Source organism: Mus caroli, unplaced genomic scaffold, assembly GCF_978045245.1.
Source record: "Mus caroli unplaced genomic scaffold, Mus_caroli_1 scaffold_6, whole genome shotgun sequence".
Taxonomy (NCBI): Eukaryota; Metazoa; Chordata; class Mammalia; order Rodentia; family Muridae; genus Mus; species Mus caroli.
In genome coordinates, this window is record NW_028227261.1 from 9,993,614 (window position 1) to 10,018,119 (window position 24,506).

Here is a 24,506-nt window from a genome sequence, read left to right on the forward strand (position 1 = left end):
CATGCTAGGAACAGGTAAAGACAGAATGAGCAGGAGAAAGAGAAGGAGCCAGAAGATGAGAAAGATTTCTACAGTTAATTTAAGGCCAAGTGGAACAATCCAGTGTCTGAGAGAAGAACTCAGCTCGGATAGGAGTTTGAGCTGGAAAAACCGAGTTGAACCAGCTAGTTAAGCATTGAGAAGGAATAAGAAAGGGGGAGCTTGCCAGGCTTGGTGGCACACGCCTTTAATCCCAGCACTTGGGAGGCAGAGGCAGATGGATTTCTGAGTTCCAGGCCAGCCTGGTCTACAGAGTGAGTTCCAGGACAGCCAGGGCTACACTGAGAAACCCTGTCTCGAAAAACCAAAAAGAAAGAAAGAAAGAAAGAAAGAAAGAAAGAAAGAAAGAAAGAAAGAAAGAAAGAAAGAAAGAAAGAAAGAAAGAAAGAAAGAAAGAAAGAAAGAAAGAAAGAAAGAAAGAGAGAAAGAGAGAAAGAGAGAGGGAGAGAGAGAAAGGGGGAGCTTATTCAGCAGCAAATTTCAGAGGCTGAAAACACACTAGGCCTAGATAATACTGTATGGAGACTAGAAGCTTACATGACTGGGCCTAGGTTAATAGATGTAGGCAGGAATCCTCCCAAATTACAGTGACAATAGGAGAATGAAACTTACTTATACAGCCCTGTGGTAAAAAGTAGACACTGCTCAGTATGAAAGCTTTCAAGAATAGAAGAGAAGAAACATACCTCAGAAATAAGGCAAACAGACTCAAAACTAAAGCATCCAGTACATAGAAGGTCAAAAATAATTATTCCACTCTAATGGGGATTAATGCAACACAGAACATCAATAAGAACACAGGTCAAGGACAGGAAAACATTTAGAGTGGACAGAATAGGTGATTCAGAAAGCAAGTAGACCTTCTGGAGAAAACCACCTCATATCAGACCATTCACTCTCAGCAGACTTCTTAGACACGCTGGTGGTAATTTTCATAGTGACAAAAACTGCTAGGCAAATTGGTGAAGGAAGAAGGGTTATCAATGTATATACTCAGGTTTGCAACCTACTTGCTGCAATCTGAATCTGCCAGACAAGGCATGGAAATTTTTATGATACTGGCAAGACTATCTGTGGGTAACAGGTTTTCTGTTTCAAGCTCCACAGGAAAAAAAATCCATAGATTACAGTGAAAATCTGCCTAAAAATCCGGTAATGAACGTCACAGGCCCTAGGAGGGAATCTACTGATGATATTTACTTTATGTATAAATTGCCCTTGTCACACCCATAGCCTGATGCTGCTTTCAATCTGGGTAAAAGAAACTTTGATTTCAATGGGCAGCAGCAATTTCCCAGGATCAAAATTAATTAAATATTGACATCAAGTGACAGCTGACAGCACTGCCTTCCATGGTAAATCCATATCGTCACATCGAATATTATTCTTTTCCAGAATCATTAAGGAAATAGAATCTGACAAAATAAAATTCATGTCCTCTTTGTACTGGCAGGTGAGCCCCACTCCACCCCTTGTTCAATACTTCTAACATACCTGGATCCTTTGTGAGAGTCTCCTTGACCTAAACCATCCAGTGCTCTTAGTGTTGATTTACAGTTATGGAGATTTGACTGAGCATATGGAGACCTGAAAATGAGAAAATACAGTTTAGAATGAACATGGAACTGTTCATGGAACAAAAATGAAAGATGTCAATTCCCGAGAAAAGGATAAATATGAAGGAAAGAGAAGATATCATGAGAATACCTATTTTTCTCCGAGTATTCCAGTTTACCCTAAAGATGTGAGAGTCAGCCACACAGTTAACACACATACAGAGTCTTTTTCCAAGCAACACAGAAAAGGAGGAGGGAAGACTGGAAGAAAATTATTCTGACCCAGAATCCAGACAGTAATCCAGTAAGTAAGTGATCAAGATTATTCAAAAGATGTTGTATAATTTTGTCTTAATCCATAGTAAAAGCCTGGTGGTGGCACGCCTTTAATCCCAGCACTTGGGAGGCAGAGGCAGGCAGATTTCTGAGTTCCAGGCCAGCCTGGTCTACAAAGTAAGTTCCAGGACAGCCAGGGCTACACAGAGAAACCCTGTCTCGAAAAAAACCAAAAATCAAAAAAAAAAAAAAAAATCCATAGTAAATTTTCCATTTATTAAAATATATACTCCTGAAATCATCACCGCACAGCATGCCGAGCTGAACCTTGGAAAAATTCAAAGAAATTCAGGAAGAATGGCTACCTGGGGTATCTGTTAACATATCAATTAAGTCATAGTTGGATAGGTGCTTTCTGGGCTGCTGGTTATCTCTTGACCTGCCCCACTATCCTCCATCACATCCTCAATTCCCCTCCCCCCACCTGATGGCCTGGTTCAGTCTGGACCCAACCAGATATCTCTGAATGTTTTCTCCCTCAGACTGAAACCTCAAAAATAACCTCACCACCAGCACAAGAACCAGGTATCTTCTTGAAGTGCTGCGGGTTGCATGTCTTAGGAAAATAATAAAGCCTCATAGGAAACTACAGTTGCCTATAAAATGCTTGTATCATTTGACCAAAGTCTATCTCTTGGTCGCGATGTATTATTTGATAAAGCTGGCCCACATGGTGGAATTGGTTTTTCTCTGGTGACACTCAGGGTTAACAGAACCTACTATATATCTTCAAGTCTGATAATCTGTCTCACACACATTCTCTATGAATGATTATTATTCACCTCACTGCATTTTCTTTTCAGGGTCTTCTTTCTTTTCTTTTCTTTTGTATTTATAACCACCTACTGAATTCAATTTTCATATCCTATGTTGTCCTCATTTCCTTAAGGAAATTTCTCCCCACAAGTACCTTGCTGCAATCCTGTCTTCATGTTTTATTCAAACCTAAGGTATGACATTAATAACAAAGCATATGTAGACACATTTCTCAATGATGTATTTACATCAAAGTATGCATATACCTCTGTGTTCAGCTAACGGAGACTTAACTTTGCTTGGTTAATGTTAATATTTACAGCCATATGATGGTGCTTTATAAGGAATATTTTCTAATTCGACAAATCTGTACTGGTCCCCATATCACAAATACCTACAAAGCTCTCTCGGGATGCCTACTCAGTTCCCTGGAGAAAGGGAAATAAAATGGCAAATGGAGGAACAGGGGAGTTAAGAAAGCATGAATGAATTTGAATTCGAGGAGCTTTATTAAGGGCTTTGCAAAGACAACCTTCCCGGTATACAAAGTCCAGAGAGGGCCAAGGATCTACAGGGTTGTTTTAGAAAAATATTCTGGCAACCATAAAATTAATTAAAACATCACCATAAACTCAATTCACAGGAACTCAAACTTCCTGATAATGGTAAGATATCCACAACAGAATTGTATGGGTGGCAACAGAAAATGCACCCCTGCTCCACACGCCTGTCCCGCTCCTACCCATTTCCCAGCCCAACAGCACCTCTGATCCGCAGGTGACAGGACCAGCTGCTGAATATCCTAGGAGGCCAGCACAGCAACTGCAGCTTAAGGAAGTTTTCAGGTTCCCCACACACTAGGCACTAGTCTCCTTCCATGACTTCCTGACCACGAGGCAGCCGAGATACATTGAGAAGGCTGGAATGGCGGAAATTCCAGTCACTTCCTCTTGGTTCCTCAGAGCCACTCCTTCTGGACCCGCCCAATACTCAGCAGCTTCCTGCTGTTCTTCTAAGCCCACCTCCTTCAGGAATTTTTAATTAATTAGCTTCCCAGTTCTTCAGAGCAATTTTTGTTGGTTTGGATTTTTGCCTCCTTGCTTGCTTATTTAATTCATTGATTGATTTTTTGATTGATTGATTCTTTGTTTTTATTTTGTCTTTTTCTTAAACTTAACTAATCATGCAGGAGGCCCACCCTCACCATCAGGAACCACTCCTCCAACACTGTTGTGGAAATACAACTTCTCAGGACCTACTCTGCTCAGCTTCCCACAAGGTTGCTGCCAGACTAGACCAGAACTGAATGCAGTAGGACACTGCACCTGGGTTCTGAATCCTTCAGATACAATAGATCCTGCCTAACTTCTCACATTATGAGTTTGGTCTAAAAAATGCACACAATTAAGCAGTCCCTCTGAATTCTGATGCTCAATACCCAAAACAAAGTAAAGCTAAGATAAAATGTCTTTGGCTCAAACTATCAATTCTGTATGTATCTTATAAGGAGAGCAATTTACATGATATCCTAGGTAAAGAATTGAAAACCCGTAGTCATGATCAAAGAGATCAAAGTGTGTAAGCCACATATGTCAACTGATGAGGACAGGAACAAAATGATTCGTGGGCAAGAGAATAATAGCAAAAGCCTGAAGGCAAGGAGGACAACATAGGATATGAAAATTGAGTTCAATATGTGCTTAGAAATAAACAAGGAAAAGAGCCTGAAAAGAAAATGCAGTAAGACAAATAATAGTAACTCATAGAGAACGTGTGAGAGACAGATCATTAGACTTGGACAAAAGGTAGAGGAGCTGGATACCTTAGTCAAAGAAAATGATGAATTAAAATGATGTCAGCTTTAGGCACAATATTGTTTACTGCTTGAAGGGTGAGGCAATAAAGAAAAATTCCTGTGAATAAGTGTCTAGATTTTTGTCAAAAGAAAGAAAGAATAAACAAAGGAAAGAAGGAAAAAAGAGAGGAAGAGAGGGAGGAAGGAAGAAAGGAAGGAAGGAAAGAAGGAAGGAAGGAAGGAAGGAAGGAAGGAAGGAAGGAAGGAAGGAAGGAAGGAAGGAAGGACGGAAGGAAAGAAGGAAGGAAGGAAGGAAGGAAGGAAGGAAGGAAGGAAGGAAGGAAGGAAGGAAGGAAGGAAGGAAGGAAATAGAAAAAGACCTACAATACATACTGCACTATTTAGCCATTTGTTCATAGAAGATTCCTTGACTGTGCTCTATAATACTCTATGTACACCCATGCATATCTTCATAGGCTGGGGAAAGGAGACTCGAGCATTACCCAAGTCGCCTTAGAGAATATGGCTGGGAGTGAACTCTTTTCATAAAAGTAATGAGTTCCAGGATTCTCTTGTGACCTCTGAGGTTCAAAACCTGATGTGATGACTGTTAGGCTAAAATGGATTCTAGGCCAGCATGGAAGTGAAAGCTCAGAAGCACAAGCCCAGACCTGATGGTCTTTCTTTAGAGAACAGGGTTCTGAGCCCATGGACACCTTTCAGAATGCAGGGCTACTTGTTACCAATTGTGGTGAGTTTTATATTTTTTCATATTGTGCTTATGCAAAAAAAAAAAAAAAGAAAAAGAAAAACTATGTCAAAAGTTAATTGATTCTGCATATATGAATACATTAATAACACTCGTGATTAATAATGCATCTGAGTTAAGGAAAGAATCAATAGCCTTTCCCTCAGAGGTAATTTAACTAACTGTGAGCCCAAAGTTGAATTCTCTACCTCCTCTTATCTGAGCCTTCCATCCTGTGTGTGTCTATTCAGTTAATTTAAATCTGGAACTTGTTGAATACTGCCTTGTGTATCTCTCTCTTCGTGTGTGTCTGCCTTCTGTCTCTGTGTTTGTGTCTATCTGTGTACTCTGTATGTATGTCCGTTGGCTTTTGTATCACCATTGCCAGTCTTAAGAAAGACCTTTGCAATATTCTCAGGAACATCAAGAAAACCCCATTACATGGGGAAGGAACGGTATAGTATACAGAAATCTTTAACAGAGTTTTTAAAAGGATGAGGTAACTGGCTCCAAGTGATTATAGACATCACCATTTATCAATCAGTACACCTAATGGTATATTCATTTTGGAAGGTTGTGCTAAGCCTCTGCATTTCATGCTTTCAACAAATGACACTCAGGCAGTTTCTGGACATGCCTTGAAAAAGTACATAAATTACCATTGTATCAATAAATTATCATTGCACCAATGCTTCACGTTAAGTTTTAAAAGTTGATAACAAGAGAAATACAAGGAAAATAATGTTTGTTTTTACATTGTTCTTTGAAAAAAAATGCTAAACCATAAAGTTGAGTACACAGTAGAACTGCAATATTAAATCTTAAATTTCTTCAAGTTGCATTAAGTCTGGTTGTAAGGTCCAAGAAAAATCACCATCTATTGGAAGGTAATAACTTTTATACACTGCAATGCCACATTTGTGGTTCTGCCAATGCATAGAAAAGCACCATGGTACAAGACTCCATGGAGTTCGGCTGGCTGTATTCTTAGTAAGATGTTTGGAAATTTTTTTTAAAACAAACCAGCTTATAAGTGTATGAAGGTGATTCTAATGAAGTCTCTGAATTCTGAGAGAGATGGAGTTCCAGTTGATCTTGTCTTTTCCACTGGGTTTTATCAACTGAGTTGTTCCACAAAGTGGTTTCATAAAAATAAGCAAATACTGCAGGGTATTGACAACAAAAGGTGTTGCTTTTTACAAACTGACAATAAGTCTTCACTGCTAATGAGCAGACTTACACAACTCACTATGTATGAAGAGGTCAAGCTGGTGCCTCCAAGAACATTGGCTCTTATATTCCACAGTCCTCATTATGTGAAGGGCTTTGCAAGCTACAAAAAGTGAAAATTATACACAGAACCAACCAAAAAGACATTGATCTAAAATTTGTGCTTCCTCCAAAATATGCTAGGTCAATGATTCATGAATATATTGTGAATAACCAATCAATATCTAATTTGACTTAAATACTCAAACTACCCTTGTTAAAAGTTATATATATACATATATACATATATATATACATATATATATGTATATATATACTCACATATATATGTATGTGTGCATATATATACACATGTATATATCTGTGTGTGTACATATATATATATATATATGTATACAATATGGATATATATATATGTACCTGTTGTCTATGTATGTGAGTATAGTGGGAGTACTTGTGCAAACACCAGTGTTATATATAATGAGAAGAAGGTTTCTATATAGTTTAAAACATAGGCCTTTCATTGGAGCAGTTTACCAACGATCATTTAAATTTCAGACTATTCAAGCCTATGACCTCATGTGTAGCTTGCTCTTTACCTCTATGCAACTGTTCCCATTTATCTGTTCTCTTCTCTGTCTCCCACTAAATCTCTTCCACCTGCTTTCTCTTCCCTACATCACTTTTTCCATCCAGAAATTCCACCCTCCAATTCTTGCCCCAGGGATTGGATTTTAGGTTTTTTTCTTAGAAGCAATCAGGTGTGAGACATCTCCAGAATTCTGTGGATTACCTCTAGGCATAGAGAGCTGCCTGCCATTCAAATATCTCAGCAGGTGTGGAGACAAGTATTTACAAATGTAAGCCTGGGGCTGGTGAGATGGCTCAGTGGGTTAGAGCACCGGACTGCTCTTCCGAAGGTCCAGGGTTCAAATCCCAGCAACCACATGGTGGCTCACAACCATCTGTAATGAGATCTGATGCCCTCTTCTAGAGTGTCTGAAGACAGCTACAGTGTACTTACTTATATAATAAATAAATAAATAAATAAATCTTAAAAAAAAAACAAAAAACAAATGTAAGCCTAGTGATGGGCCATAGAAATGACAATATCAAGATCCTGCTAGCACTTAGTTCTCTACCAATATAGCAATAAACATTTAAAAATACACAGACACACATGCATAAAAGTTTTGAAAATTAACTTCAACCCATGTGGAGAGTTCAGAAAGGCCAAAAGAGGAAATTGGGGCCCACAGGATGGAAAGTCACTTTGATTTAGAATAGTCTGGCCTCAAATGAAGAATAATACACCTGCCCCAATGTTCTGAGTGCTGGGATTATGCCAGCAGCACTTGCATGTTTGATGTCTATAGAGTCAGCAATGTCATCACACTTTATATATCTGAACAACATAATTTATATTCTTTAAAAATATCTGTCTTAGGCAGGGCGTGGTGGCACACGCCTTTAATCCCAGCACTCAGGAGGCAGAGGCAGGCGGATTTCTGAGTTTGAGACCAGCCTGGTCTACAAAGTGAGTTCCAGGACAGCCAGGGCTATACAGAGAAACCCTGTCTCGAAAAACAAAAAAAAAAAAAAAACAAAACAAAACAAAAAAAATCTGTCTTTCTATTTACACTAACACAGATTAATATCCTAAAAACTAGAAACATCCATAAAATATATTTTTTCTCTAGAGAGCAAAAGGACCTTGTGGTCAAAAATAAGCTCTAAGGTAACCAGGAATATAAAACCCCAGAGTTCTCTCTTCAGGGGAAGAGAAGTACACTTTTTTTCTGACCAGAAGTGAGGGAATGTAGGTAGCAAGTGGCATGGTGAGCTGTGCTAGATGTAGTGCCACAAAACACCTGAAGGTCCCAATCTATATAATTGTCCCAGACAATCTTCCCTTGATCATTGTTTTTCAGGTAATACAAACCAGCCTTGCAGGAGATGTGATATGTATCTTGTAGCTTGGTGTCCTCTACACTGTATGCTTGATTCTCCTCTAGGCCCTTTAGTTTTAGAATCCAACTTACAAAAGACTCACATGTACTTTGCAAAAGACTTTTGAGGTAGTCACACTTTCATCTTCACTGTGCACAGAGGATTGAGACAATTATTACCAAGAACTTTCTTTCCAAAATTATACTGTGCTTAATTATTACTAAAATAAGCCACCCTGGGGTCAGAATCTAAAGTTAGACTCAACATTGTCTACAGGGAAAATGGATAGCATACTTACAGGTTTTAACTGCTCAGAAATCCCTGAGTTTGCTCAAGCTCAGAACATAAAATACCAGCAATCTCCAACCGCAGATATTTCCAATCCTGAAAATTCATCACCCACAACTAAACCCTATCAAAGCCTGCCTCCCACTCATTTCTCTTCTGCTTCTCACCTGAGCAGAGGCAGGCTCCATCCAGTGTTGTTCCCAGTCATTATCGTGTGTGTGGTTAATTGTCCCATGGGGCTTTGTAGTTTAACTTGACTTCTGACTAACAGGAGACTTTTTACTTCAGATGTTAACACAGGCACTGGGAAAGATTTTCTCTGAGTGCTGTAGGAATTTCATTGACTATAACCCACAACACACCCACAACTAGTGCTGAAATAATTATAGAGAGGTATTGAACTAGATTTCTTTTTTTTGTCTCATGGATTGTTACTCTACCAGAACTAGTGTTTGCAGAGACTCCCACATTTATATCACCTAGCCAGTAAACATCAATCATAGTCTTTCATTCTGACTAATGAACTCAGAGCTGAGCCAAAAAATTTCTTCCCCTTTGAAATTTTAGCTTTTTGATATCTTCACTTATAATGACCCATAGAAAATATACTTTATCAGCACCCAGCAAAATGCTTCACACACAATTGCCCAAATATATACCAGAAATTTGAGACTAGAATTTGTGATGTACAAATACTAATGCCTGCACTAGTTCTTTTGAAATATATTATAACTTTTACCTTGGCTTTTTGGGGGCAGATTTGTCAATTAGTAAGTCTGTGGATTTTTTATTTTTTATATTTTTGTTTGTTTGTTTGTTTTCTTACTGAGAGACAGAAAGGGGTTTGATCCAGAACAAAGGAAAAGTGGACAGGAACTGAGAAGAGTAGAGGGAATGGAAACTCTTCAAGATATATTGGATGAGAAAACAATCTTCATCATTTTGGATAGATTCTTAGTGATGTTTTCTAGATTCAGTATTTGAGTATTTTATTAAATATTTTGCATCAATGTACATAAGGGTAATTGTTCTGAAAGTGTCCACAATGACATGAGCATACTTCAGCCTCTCAAACTAGGTTCGTGAGTATTACTAATGTGCAAAATATGATTTGCAACAGAAATGCGTGAGTCACAAGGGTTACAAATATTAAATTTTGCACATGAGGAGCATTCACCTCTGTTAAGGAGTCTGTTTGTTGTCATTGTTGTTATTGAAACTCATTTTATCAAGGCTGCACATTAATTTAAGTTTGCATAATACTTTTGTGCTTCCTTTTAAGTCGACATTTCCAAGGAAAAGAGAATGTGTTAATCTGTATCTGCCTTTGCATTTCCCTCAGACAAATGTCCTACAAGATTAGACTGGGACACAATATGAAAAAAAAACTGGTCTCTACAGTCTACAAAAAGAAAAGGATTCACACTAAAGCCAAACCCTATAAAAGTAATGAATCCAGTAATGTTATGGCCACCTGTCCTTGGTTTCTAGTCTCACCATACCATCCTTGGTGGGGAAACTATTACAGACCATGTCAGCTGCATGCCACTGGGAATGGTGATCTTGTCCATTCCTCTCCCTAGTGCTCTGGCTAGTTCTGTGCTTGGGACACACCAGTACTACATGCATGCATGTGGAAGGACAGATGAGTTTGTCTAAGACCACAAGCTTTAACGTATGTTGACTTTGAACCAGGCTCTCTTGCTGTAGCTCTCCAAGAGGTGAGATTTCAAAGTTGAGAACAGTCTGTGTTTTGTTCCCATCCCTCATGGGGTGTGTGTGTAGGTAAGCGCTGACTGAGTTTACTTGACAGAGCGCTGAAGCAGACACATTTGTGGTATTGAGCATTCTGTCCCTGATGCCCCATGTCAAACTCTTGTTGGACACATGGCCAAGTCTGGAGTGTTTTCTTGGTGTGATGTAAGAAAATGTACCAGGGAGTTTGTTGAGGGTATCTGCTGTAGGTATACCTCTTCATAAATGAGCCTGAAGTGATGACTCCCCTCTCAGCCTTTATTCTTATATTTTTCAAGATTTATTATATTAGTGTTATTATTATGTTTCTGTCCATTTTCAAATTTCTTTCTCTGGTCTATTGTCAAGTGTGAACATTTTGCCAACCTGCATATATGTACACCACTTGGTGTCTGGTGCCCTCAGGAGTTAGGAGAGGGAATCGGGTCCCTGCAGGTGCTTGGAAGCCACCATGTTGATGCTTAGAATCAATTTTGAGTCTTCTGCAAGAGAAGGCCAGTGTTCTTAATGTGGTATAAGGAGGAACTAGAGTATTGCATTATTCATGAGAAGGTTAGTTAAAGCAGAACTCCCTAGCACATACTTTCACTAGCCCAGAAGCAGAGCATAGTTAGGTATTTACTAAGAGCTGGCTGGTGGTGGGCTAAAGAAAAATCAGAATTAGAACTATGACTTGGGCAAGAAAGGACTTGCCCTGGGAACAAAATGACCTCACACCTGGCTTTTAGGATTATAACTGACCTTAGATAGAGATGACTGTCTTTACCTTTTCCTAGCATGTTCTTTCCTCAGTCTGATTCTGTAAAACTCTCAGAACCCACGTTCAGTGTCCTACTACATCCAGCTCTGGTCTAGTCTGGCAGCAACTTTGTGGAGAAGCTGTGCAGAGTAGGTCCTGGGAAGTTGTGTGGAAGGCAGCCTGCAACAGAGTTGGAGGAGTGGTTCCTGATGGGGAGTGTGTGATTCCTGCACGATTAGATGAGTTTAAGAAAAAGACAAATTAAAAGCAAAGGAACAAGCAAGCAAGCAAGGAAGCAAGCAAGCAAAAGTCCAAAACAACAAAAATTGCTGTGAAGAAGTGGGAAGCTAATTAATTAAAAGGTCAGAAGTAGGTGGGCTTAGAAGAACTGCAGGAAGCTGCTGAATATTGGGCGGGTCCAGAAGGTGGGGCTAGGCAGACTGAAGGGAAGTTCTGCGGTTTCATCTTTCTTCTTGCTTCTAGATTGTCTCGTGGTCAGGAAGTCATGGAGGGATACTAGTGCCTATTATTTGAGGAACCTGAAAACTTTCAAAGCAGCAGTTGTTGTGTTGGCCTCCTAGGACATTGAGCAGCTGGTCCAGTCACCTTCCAGGTCAGAATCGCTTTTGTACTGGGAAACGGGCAGGAGCTGGGCAGGGGTGCATTTTCTGCCGCCATTCTCACAATTCAGTATTTGCTGAACCTGAAAACTTCCTTAAGCTGCAGTTGCCCCTCCTAGGACATTGAGCAGCTGGTCCTGTCACCTTCCAGGTCAGAGGAGCTGTTGGACTGGGAAATGGGCAGGAGTTGGGCAGGGGTGTGGAGCAGGGGTGCATTTTCTGTCGCTACTCTCACAATTCTGTTGTGGCTATCTTACCATTGTCAGGAAGTTTGAGATCCTGTGAATTGGGTTCATGGTGATGTTTTAATCAATTTTATGGTTGCCAGAATATTATTCTAAAATATCCTCGTAGATTCTTGGCTGCATCTGGAGTTTGTATACCTGGAGGTTTGCCTTTGCAAAAGCCTTTATAAAGCTCCTGTAATTCAAATTCTTTCATGCTTTCTTAACTCCCCTTTTCCTCCTTTTGCCATTTCATTTTCCTTTCTCCAGGGAATTGAGTGGGCATCCGCAGAGAGCTTTGTAGGTATTTGTCATATGGGGACCAGTGCAGATTTGATTGAATTCGAAAATATTCGTTATAAAGTATTGTTGAAAGACCCAAAACGTGAGGACTCTCCCTCATTGGGACTCAGGAGAGGCGACACCCTAAATCATTTGCAAAAAAGGGTCTTGATGCAAATTGCAAGAGGACTTTTATTTCAAGAGAGCTCTCAGGTCCACAGTCCTACACCATGCAGGGCTAAACCACAAGTCAAGGGGATGGGGAGGGCGTTGTTGGAAAATACCAAAAATAGGAGTTAAATGGAAAGTCAAGACAGTTGTCTATGAGTCTCAATAACAACAGCACATTTGCATAGTGAGTTCTGGAGTGGTCAGGGTGAGTCAAGGTGACTTTCTTTGATAACACACCTTAGAAATGGGTGGGTGGAGGAATGTTGCTATCTGTTTTATGATTAGCATACCTTGGGGGCACTTAAGCCTGGCCCTAAAGGCTTTCTTTTTGTTTTTAACGTTTCAATTTTTAACTGTCTTGTGGCTGTAAATATTAATATTAACCTAGCAAAGTTATAGGCTCTGTTAGTTTAACACTGAGGTATATGCAGTCTTTGATGTAAATACAACATTGAGAAATGTGTCTTCATAGGCTTACTTATTAATGTTACACCTTAGGTTTGAATAAAACATGAAGACAGGATTTCAGCAAGGTACAGCTGAGGAGAAGATATATTGTAGATTCTGTCAACCCTGAGTGTCGCCAGAAAAACACTAATTGTACCATGTGGGCAAGTTTTATAAAATAATACATCCTGACCAAGAGATGGATTTGGTCACATGCTACAGGCAGTTTTATAGGCCACTGTAGTTTCCTATGAGGCTTTATTATTTTCCTAAAACATGCAACCCGCAGCAATGCATGAAGATACCTGGTTCTTATGCTGGTGGTTGGGTTAATTTTTGGCATTTCAGTCTGAGGGAGAAAGTATTCAGAGATAATCTGGTTGGTTCCAAACTTAACAAGGCCATCAGGTGGGGTTGAGGGGAATTGAGGATGAGATGGAGGATAGAGGGGCAGGCCAAGAGATAAGCAGGAGCCAAGAAAGCACCTACCCAACTATGACTTTATTGATATGTTAACAGACACCCCAGTTAGCCATTCCTCCTGAATTTCTTTGAATCCTTTCAAGGTTCTGCCCAGCATGCTGTGAGAGAATGATTTCAGGCAAAGATATTTTTTTTAATTTTATTTTATTTTTAAAAATATTTTTTGAGACAGGGTTTCTTTGTATAGCCCTGGCTGTCCTGGAACTCACTTTGTAGACCAGGCTGGCCTCAAACTCAGAAATCCACCTGCCTCTGCCTCCCAAGTGCTGGGATTAAAGGCGTGCACCACCACGCCCAGCAGAAATTTTTATAAGTGGAAAACTTATTATGGATTAAGAGAAAATTAGACAGCACCTTTTGAGTAATTATGATTGCTCACTTACATAAGAAAAATGACTCCTTGCTTCATCAAAAGCCCATGCGCATTCATGGTCTGATGAGTTCTGCACTGTGGACTTCTTGCAGGTGTGGGAATGCTTAGACCCTGCACTCAGGGCTTTTTTTCACAGACCTCTTGTTGGTGAAGTCCAACTGTCTGCATTGTGTGAATCAGAGTAATTTTCTTCCAGTCTTCCCTGCTCTTCTTCCTTGTTACTTGGAAAAGGACTCTGTATGTGTGTTAACTGTGTGACTGACTTGCACATCTCTAGGGTAAACTGAAATACTCAGAAAAAAAAAGACATTTTCATAATTTCTTCTCTTTCACTCATGTTTATCCTTTTATCATGTATTGACATCTCTCTTTTGTGTTCCATGAAAAGTTCCAGGTTCATTCTGAATAATATTTTCCCATTTTCAGGTCTCCATATGCTCATCCAAATGTGCATAACTGTAAATCAACACTAAGAGCACTGGATGGTTAAGGTCAAGGAGACTCTCACAAAGGATCCAGGTATGTTAGAGGTATTGAACAAGGGGTGGAGTGGGGCTCACCTGTTAGTAGAAAGAGGATATGAATTTGATTTTTCCAGATTCTATTTCCTTAATGATTCTGGAAAAGAATAATATTAGATGGGATGATATGGATTTCCCATGGTAGGCAGTGCTGTCAGGCTTCACTTGATGTCAATATTTAATTAATTTTGATGCTGGGAAATTGCTGTTGCCCATTGTAATCAAAGTTGCTTTTACCCAGATTGAAAGCAGCATCAGGCTATGGTTGTGACAAGGGCAATTTATACATAAAGCAAATGTTAGCAGTAGATTCTCTCCTAGGGCCTGTGACCTTCTTTATGATTTTTCAAGCAGATTTCCACTGTAACCTATGTATTTTTATTTTCTTGTGGAACTTGAACCTTCTGTTACCCACAGATAGTCTTGCCAGTATCATAAAAATTTCCATGCCTTGTCTGACAGATTCAGATTTTAACAAGCAGGTTGCAAACCTGAGTAAGACATTGATAACTCTCCTTCCTGCCCCAATTTGCCTAGCAGTTTTTGTCACTTTGAAAGTTCCCACCACAGTATGTAAGATGTCTGCTGAGAGTGAATGGTCTGATATGAGGTGGTTTTCTCCAGATGGTCTACTTGCTTTTTGAATCACCTATTCTGTCCACTCTAAATGTTTTCCTGTCCTTGACCTGTGTTCTTATTGATGCTCTGTGTTGCATTAGTCCCCATTAGAGTGGAATAATTATTGTTGACCTTCTCTGTACTCTTTGCTTTAGTTTTGAGTCTGTTTGCCTTATTTTTGAGGTATGCTTCTTCTCTTATATTCTTGAGAGTTTTATACTGAGCAGTGTCTACTTTTTACCACAGGGCTGTATAAGTAAGTTTCATTCTCCTATTGTCACTGTAATTTGGGAGGATTCTTGCCTACATCTATTAACCTAGGCCTAGTCATGTAAGCTTCTACTCTCCATACAGTATTATCTAGGCCTGGTGTGTTTTCAGCCTCTGAAATTTGCTGCTGAATAAGCTCCCCCTTTCTTATTCCTTCTCAATGCTTACCTGGCTGATTCAATTCTGTTTTTCCAGCTCACACTCCTTTCCCAGCTGAGTTATTCTCTCAGACACTGAATTGTTCCACTAGGCCTTAAATTAACTGTCGAAAATTTTTGTAATCCTTTGGCTCCTTCTCTTTCTCCTGCTCATTCTGTATTTGCCCATGCCTAGCATGTTCTATCTTCAATCTGACTCTGTAAATCTCTCCCAGTAAAACTGTGTCCTTCTCCCTCTCTGTGGCTCTACTCTCTCAACTGCAGCCCATGCACTCTACTGTATTCCTTTATTATTCTCTTCTTCCTGTACTGTCTTTCTCTGTCTCAAGTAACTTCTCTTTGCACTCTCATTACAGCAAAGTTGGGCATATCCTAGTCTGTCAGATCTTTCTCTGATATTCCATATTTTCTGTCATTCAATTAGACATTGCTTTCAAACATGGGTGTGTTTGTTCTTCTATATATAAACTGTACTTTTGTTATTTTGGATTAAAGTGAATACTACCCAGTGTGATGTCAGTTTAGTTCTGTACAATTTCTTCTTTCTTAAATGAAAACCAAGATCCACATATACTACTCTTCAGTATGAATATATGTTTCATTTTTTCTGACTTCTACTAGGGACTTTATTATAATGTCTTTGAAGATCGGTCGATGACATTCTGTTCTTTATGAGATTATGTTCCTTAGGATTTTTAATCTGGAAGATTTTGCTGGCAGTGTAGGTGGTAAAGCATGGTTCACTTTGTTCTCAATTCTGTGTGTGGGATAGAGCTTTACTGTGTTGTATATGAGGAATACTTACTAGTTCCCTTGTATTTATTCATTCTTACCAAGAAATTTCTTATTTCCTATGACCTCATGAAAAATGTCTGCATTATTTTTTTTTTTGTATTGTTTTGTTATGTTTTTGTTTTTTGTTTTTTGGTTTTTTTTTTTTTTTTTTGAGACAGTGTTTTTCTGCGTAGCCCTGGCTGTCCTGGGAAGACCAGGCTGACCTCGAACTTAGAAATCCGCCTGCCTCTGCCTCCCAAGGGCTGAGATTAACAGTGAGTGCCACCACGCCTGGATGCCTTATTCTTTTGTGCATAATTTCATCAGTTCATTTTCTAAGTAGGTTTTTTGTTTGTTTGTTTGTTTGGTTTCTTTTTGCTGTTGTTGTTTGGTTTTATGAGACAGGGTTTCTCTGCAGTCCTGGCTATCCTGGAACTCACTCCATAGACCAGGCTGGCCTCAAACTCAGAAATCCACCTGCCTCTACCTCCCAAGTGCTGGGATTAAAGGCGTGCTCCACCACTGCCCGGCTCTAAGTAGGTTTTTGACTAAAAAACATGTCCTAATGAATTACTACATTCAAATTTACTTTATATACTGTCAATACTAGTAGTCACTTACTTTGGATTGCCAGTTATTTTCTCTCAGGGCTTGAAAAATATTATTCCATTCACTCTTGATTCTATGTGTAAATATTTATTAGTATTGTATGCTACTGTAATATTGCAACATTGATTGTAAGGGACAGGACAAGACGATAGGAAAAGAGATGTACATTGTTATAGCACTTTGATGTGACAAAAGCCAGAAACATCTGGGAGTAGAGAAAGCCAATCTGTAATAGCCTTCCCTAGGGAATGCTAAGCTAGAATGCTATGTTCTTGTACTCAAGAGTCCCAGGGTCTGAACACACTACACATTACTATTATAGTTTGTCCACTTTAAAAATATTGGGATGAAAGAAGTGATAGTAAAAATGGACTGGAAGGCTGATAAGGACAGAATAAAGTCTGTTCAGAATCAGATGTGAATTTGAGGAAATGCCAGTGTCAAGTTTTAAAGTCAACGCCATAGTGTTCCTATCAACTTCTTGGTGGCTGTGAAACCATGGGTTATTCTTTCCATCCTAGAATGAGCTCTTGTTCAGTCTCCATGAGATGGAAGATGTACTTTTCCTGTTATACACATAGACTAAATAATTCCATGATATACATTCATTCCATGTTTTTACTATTGTTGAAACTAAAGCCCAACATCTCTTACTGGGGCAGAAATTTAGGATCTGTTGCTGTAAAGTTGACAATACTCAGCCTGTATGTCACAGGCAGGATTCATAAAGTGACATGATCTGCAAAAATGTCCTGATTATTCCCTGAATATTTATGCATTCCTATGCCTACTTTTTCTAGCCCACTTGATGTTGTCTTCAAATGCCTGGGTCGTAGAAATTTACATATTGTGAATTTAGGACAGCATTATATTTTTCTCTGTATCTACATTTCTGTTGTACATAAATTCTTCTTACCACTGAATTTTCCATCACATGAATTAGGGATTATCTACATTTTTTATGCATATTACAGCTGTTAGAATATTTACAGGGAAACATTCTGGTAGAGTATTTGTATTATCTGTTTTCTTTACTATTGCAGATATTACAAAGCTCCTAAAGTTTTCTTTAATCTCTGCTATCTAATTCTCCTGGCGCTAGCATTTTGCGGTGAATGGTGTTTGTACAAAATTAGTGTGGAGGCTTTGCACATCCTTGTCTCTCTAGTTAGTAGGATAGAATGATGATAGATGTCTTCAGTTTCTGTAGTGATAGAATTAGGATGATGGCTATGATGTTCATTAGACTCAGTGATTTTCTTGCTCTTTTTTAAAAAAAAGATTTATTTATTTCATGTATGTGTGTGCACTGTCACTGTCTTCAGACACACCAAAAGAGGACATCAGATCCCATTAAAGATGGCTATGAACCACCATGTGGTTGCTGGGAATTGAACTCAGGACCTCTGAGTGATGTTCTTTCTCTTCCACATTCTTCAGAGCTTTCATAGTGATCCACTATGATATTTTGTAGGCCTTTTGTAGATATAATGACATGATTGAGAGCCTTCTCCCACTGATTGTATGTACTTTGTGCCTTGAGTTATTTGGTTTGTGCTTCTTGAAACAGTATTGCATCTATGGCATGAAATCAAGTGGAGTTCATTTTCTATATCCATTAGAGAGAATTATTTTATTATTTTATTCATGCATATTTTTATGGTCATTTGCTTTTGGATCCCGGTACAGACAGCTTTGTGTGATGACTGCACCACATTCCCTTTCTTTCTGTATTCTGCAATATTCTCTGTGCAAGATGATTGTGGGATTTTCTAACAAAATTTGTGAATTCAGTGCTGCACCTATTTAGTTCTCAGACAGTGTTAGAAGACACTCTGCAGGTCTGGGTTTCCACACTTGCTTAATGCCTGCCTAGTGTTAGGACATAGACAGTTTTCTTGTTCACTTCTTCCTAGGATATCATTGTTTTCCCTTTAGTTCTCATTAATTGTGTATGACTTTCTACAGCATTCCATCATCTGCTATGCCCCAGTTTCAATGTAAACTAATGAGGCACCAAGACAACAGGACACACATAGAACATAGATATACTGTATCTGCCTGGGAGAATGAAATGTAATCTCCTCAAAGGATTAGGTATTGTATTCTAGTATGATGTCTAATGAAACACCATTCAACTCTAGGCATCAATCATGGTAGGCACTAGCCATTTGCCCTCGACTCTAGTCCCAGGAAGATAAGTTCTCAATAACAACCCTGATAATAGTGTTTTACAGTCTGGATGCATATGCTCTGTGTTTATGTCAGGTGCCCACTGAAGTCAGAAAGAGTCCTCAGATTATACTTATATTCCTTACTACACTAAATATGTCACTCCATGCTCTCATGTCTGTAGAAGTGTTGACAAGATTCTTTGTATCATCTTGCTTTTAATGTCCTTTTATGTGTTTTATTATTGTCTATTACGTAGTTGTAGTAATTTCATTTTTGTATTTTTCAAACCCTGTTGTGAAACTTCAAGAAGAGTTCCAATATTTGAAACTGGGAGAGGAAAAAGAAAAAGAATGAGCTCTCTCGTAAACACTCCACAGGTCAGTGTGCTGTCCACATTTCTTTGAAAACTCCGTTTTCATTCAAACCATTCCATAGTTCTGTAATCTACATGTGGTCATGTTATCTATAAGGATTTTTTTCTATGCTCTTCATTTTCTTCTGGGATGAGGAGTATTTAACGGTTAGGTCTTTTCACATATATAATACCATTATATTTTCTGTGCAATTTCCATGGACTGAAAACCTGCAAATCTCAAAGGTAATCTATTGTAAATGATGCTCAAAAAATATATCGATTACGAATTTCCACTTTGGATTGAGTTTTGTCCTTTTATATTAGTGTGGAAGGAAGGTCTCATGTGTCACTTAATTTGTTTTGAGGTTCCTGTGCTCAGTCTGATGGTTATCTGCAAGCACCACAAATGCATTTGTATTGGTCAGACTGTGGCATAGCCTCAGGGGATAGCTCTACCAGGCTGCTATCAGCAAGTGCGTCTTGGCATCTGCAATAGTGTCTTGGTTTGGTGCCTGAAGATTGGATGGATCCCAAGGTGGGGCAGTCTCTGGATGGCCATTTCTTCAGTTTGTGATCCATTCTTTGTCCCTGCATTTCCTTTAGAAAGGAACCATTCTGGGTTAAAAATCTTGAGATGGGTGGATGGCCCCTTTCTTCAACTGTGGTCCTTGCCTATGCACTGGATATGGTCTCTACAGGTTCAGAACCCCCTTTGTTGGGTATTTCAGCTAATGTCATCACACTTGGGTCCTGGGGAACTCTTGCTTTCCTGGCATCTGGGACTTTCTATTGGCTACACCCAGTTCCACACCCCGCAGTGCTACACACCTCCATTAAATTTTCTGACTCTCTGTACTTCTCGCCTGTCTCCTCCCATTCCTGATACTCCCTCCACCCCATTTCTCTCCCCTCCTCCCCGTCCCCGTCCCTCCCTCCCTTTACTTCCCTTTATAATTTTTCTCCTAAGTAAGACTGAAGCATCCACAGTCCTTCTTGTTAAGTTTCATATGGTTTCATATGGTCTGTGAGTTGTATCTTGGGTATTCCAAGCTTTGGGGCTAATATCCACTTATCAATGACTGCATATAATGTGTATCCTTCTTAGGATGACATTTTCTAGTTCCGTCCACCTGCCTACAAATTTAATGAAGTCATTTTTTTTTAAATAGCTGAGTGGTACCCCTTTCTGTAAATGTACCATTTAATGTACCATTATCTGTATCAATTCCTGTGTTAAAGGATATCTGGGTTGTTTCCAGCTCCTGGCTATTATAAAGAAGTCTCCTTTGAACATATTGGAGCATGCATACTTGTCATATGTTGGATCATCTTTTGGATATATGCTTATGATTGGTATAGCTGGATCCTCAAGTAGACTATTTCCAATTTTCTGAGGAACCACCAGACTGTTTTCCAGAGTGGCCATACCAGCTTGCAACAAATCCCACCAGCAATGGAGCAGCATTATCTTCCCCTTTCTCCACATCCTAACCAGCATCTGCTGTTACCTGAGATTTTGATCTATTTGCATTTCCCTGATGACTAAGAATGTCATTTCTTAGGTGCTTCTCAGCCATTCAAGATTCCTCAGTTGAGAATACTTTGTCTCTGTATCCTATTCTTTTTTTGTTGTTGGTTTTTGTTTTGTTTTGTTTTGTTTTGTTTTTTCTTTTAAAGACAGTGTTTCTCTATATAGGCCTGGCTGTCCTGGGACTCACTCTGTAGACCAGGCTGGCCTTGAATTTAGAAATCTGCCTGCCTCTGCCTCCAGAGAGCTGGGATTAAAGGGGTGGGCCACCTAACCCAGCTCATTTACATTTCAAATGCTCTCCCCTTTCCTAGTTTCCTCTCTGATAATCCTCTATCCTCTCAGACCTCCCTCTGTTCCCCAAACCACCCACTCCCTCTTCCTGGCCCTGGCATTCCTCTATACTGGGGCATAGAATCTTTGCAAGACCAAGGGCCTCTCCTCACACTAAGCCATCCTCTGTTACATATTCAGCTAGAGACATGGTCCAACCATGTGTTTTCTTTGACTGGTGGTTTAGTCCAAGGGAACACTGTTTGTACTAGTTACTTCATATTGGTGTACCTCCTATGAGGCTGCAGACCTCTTCATCTCCTTGGGTACTTTCTGTAGTTCCTTCATTTGGGACTCTGTGTTCCATCCAATAGATGACTGTGAACATCCTCTCTCTTTCTTTCTTTCTTTCTTTCTTTCTTTCTTTCTTTCTTTCTTTCTTTCTTTCTTTCTTTCTTTCTTTCTCTCTTTCTCTCTTTCTCTCTTTTTCTTTCTTCTCTTCTCTTCTCTTCTCTTCTCTTCTCTTCTCTTCTCTTCTCTTCTCTTCTCTTCTTTTCTTTTCTTTTCTTTTCTAGACAGGGTTTCTCGGTATACCCCTGGCTGTCCTGGAACTCACTTTGTGGACCAGGCTGGTCTCAAACTCAGAAATCCTAATGCGTCTACCTCCCAAGTGCTGGGGTTAAAGGCATGCTCCATCACCTCCTGGTTGAAAATCCAGTTTATTTGCCAGGAACTCGCGTAGCTTCAGAGGAGCCAAGCATATCAGGATCCTGTCAGCAAAATCTTGTTGACAGTTGAAATAGTGTCTGGGTTTGGGGGTTATTTATGGGATGGATCCCTGGGTAGGGTAGTCTGTGGATGGCCCTTCCTTCAGTCTCAGCTCCAAACTTTGTCTCTGTAACTCCTTCCATGGCTGCATACCCTATTTTTAATAGGGTTATTTGGTTCTCTAGAGTCTAACTTCTTTTTTTTTTTTTTAAAGATTTATTTATTTATTATATGTAAGTACACTGTAGCTGTCTTCAGACACTCCAGAAGAGGGCATCAGATCTTTGTTACAGATGGTTGTGAGCCACCATGTGGTTGCTGGGATTTGAACTCCGGACCTTCAGAAGAGCAGTCGGGTGCTCTTACCCACTGAGCCATCTCACCAGTCCCGAGTCTAACTTCTTGAGTTCTTTGTATAGAGTGGACATTAGCCCTCTGTCAGACAGAGGAATGGTTAAGATCTTTTACCATTCCGTAGGTTGCTATTTTGTCCTATTGACAGTGTTTTTTTTTTTTTTTTTTTTTTTGTGCCTTACAGAAGTTTTTCAATTTTATGAGATTCCATTTGTCCATAGTTGACCTTTGAACTTGAGCCATTTCTGTTCTATTCAGGAAAATTTACCCTTTGCAGATGTGTTGAAGGTTTTTTTTTTTTTCCCCCTTTCTCTACTATTAGATTCAATATATATGGTTTTATGTGGAGGTTCTTGATCCACGTTGACTTGATCATTGTACAAGGCGGTAAGAGTGAATCAATTGGCATTCTTCTAAATGTGTACTGACACTTGAACCAGCACCATTTGTTGAATATGCTGTCTGTTTTTCACTGGAAGTCTTTGGCCATATATTTTCTTCTGTTTATCTGTTTGTAGTGTAGATGTACACCAACTTTGTATGATGTCTTTCTAGTGTTTCTCTTCTTTGCCTTTTACACAATATTATCCTTTTGGCATTAGTATAAGGTTTGCCTAAGGAAAGAAGAATTCCATGCTAATCTGTGCAGTCCTCAGATACTGTCAGAGGAAACTCTTCCTGCTTCAATCTGACCCATGATATCAATGCTATCTAAAGCTAACTTCCTTATTATTTCATTAAATATTCTCAAATTAATTCTTCATTAAGTATTATTAATTCTTCTTTATGAAAATATCTTATGAAATCACATCACAATATTTGATTCTATGTCTTGTTTTAAATTTTGGGTGTAGACACTGATTTTACACTTCTTTACTGGTACAATAGAAAGAAAACTATTTCTTTTGAGTCATTCTTTTTTTTTTTTTTTGATTTTTGTTTTTTTGAGACAAGGTTTCTCTGTGTAGCCATGGCTGTCCTAGAACTCACTCTGTAGAACAGTCTGGCCTCGATATCAGAAATCTGCCTGCCTCTGCCTCCCAAGTGCTAGAGGATTAAAGGGCTGTGCCACTACTTTTGGCCTTTAAGTCATTCTTGAATTTGGTCTTCCATACTCTATTTCTTTGTTCTAGAATGGTAGAAACATTACAATCCCAACTGAGTATTTTAGACTAGAGTCAGGCTGTTGACACCCAACTGTAGACAATATAGTTACAGGGTTCATATTTGAGCAAAACTGACCCCTGTAGAATTTGGAAGCATAGTTTTACTAAATATGACTTTACTATCTGAGATGTGTCACTTGGATCATTCTTGTTATCAAAAAACTGTTCTTAAAAATATATTCCTGCTGGGCATGGTGGCACACACCATTAATCCCAGCACTTGGGAGGCAGAGGCAGGTAGATTTCTGAGTTCGAGGCCAGCCTGTTCTATAGAGTGAGTTCCAGGACAGCCAAGGCTACACAGAGAAACCCTGTCTCGAAAAACCAAAGGAAAAAAAATATTCCTGCATCTAGACCTCAAATGTATACATTACAATAACTAAATGTATGCTGTGAGACCATTATGTCATGTACTTTTACTGAGAGGAGAGAACACAATATAGACTATGATGATTTTAGATGATATCATTTCTTAAAATGGCCTCATAGTTCCCATGACCTAACATACATCCTGTTCTTGATTAGGTTTCAGAATATGACATGAATTCTCTCTCTGAAAGGCAACCTTAAATCCAGTCAGAATATCTTTTACTGTAATTGGTTCTTGTCGCCTGCTTTCATTAAGCACCATGTTCAAGGAAACTAATAGAAGAAAAAGACTACTTTGGGTAAGGCTTCCAGAGGATAGCCATCAACCATGGCAGGGAGGACAGATAGAACATTTCCATGTTGTTGAAATAGAAAGGTGAAAGATCACATCCTCAACCCCAGTCACTAAAGAGGAAGAGAGAATTAAGATGGCTTGGATCTATTCTCTTTTCTCATAGCCAACCCCCAGTGTTATACTTTTTTCAGCAATGTTCCAACAACTAAATTCCTCTAAACATTGTGACCAACTGAGGATTCGACTTTAAAAATATTATCCAATAGGAGATTTATTCATTCATACCTATATAATCAGTCTTCTAATATCCTTGTACTTGTTAAATTGATTTTGATATGAATGTAGAAAACAAAGCTCTCATTTTTTGTTTGGGTTTCCTATTTGTTTGTAAAATAGGGTCCCACACTCTAGTCCTAACTTTCATGTGTCCTAATATAGAGACCAGAATGGCTTTTAGGTCACATAAATCTCATTGCTCGAG

The 24,506-nt window shown here is 39.1% G+C and overlaps 1 protein-coding gene across 1 annotated transcript in view; it reads left to right on the top strand.

Moving 5' to 3' along the window:
* The window catches only part of LOC110287984 (uncharacterized), a 517,828-nt gene that overhangs the window by 486,587 nt on the left and 6,735 nt on the right, over positions 1 to 24,506 (top strand). The gene's annotated exons all lie outside the window — the stretch shown is intronic.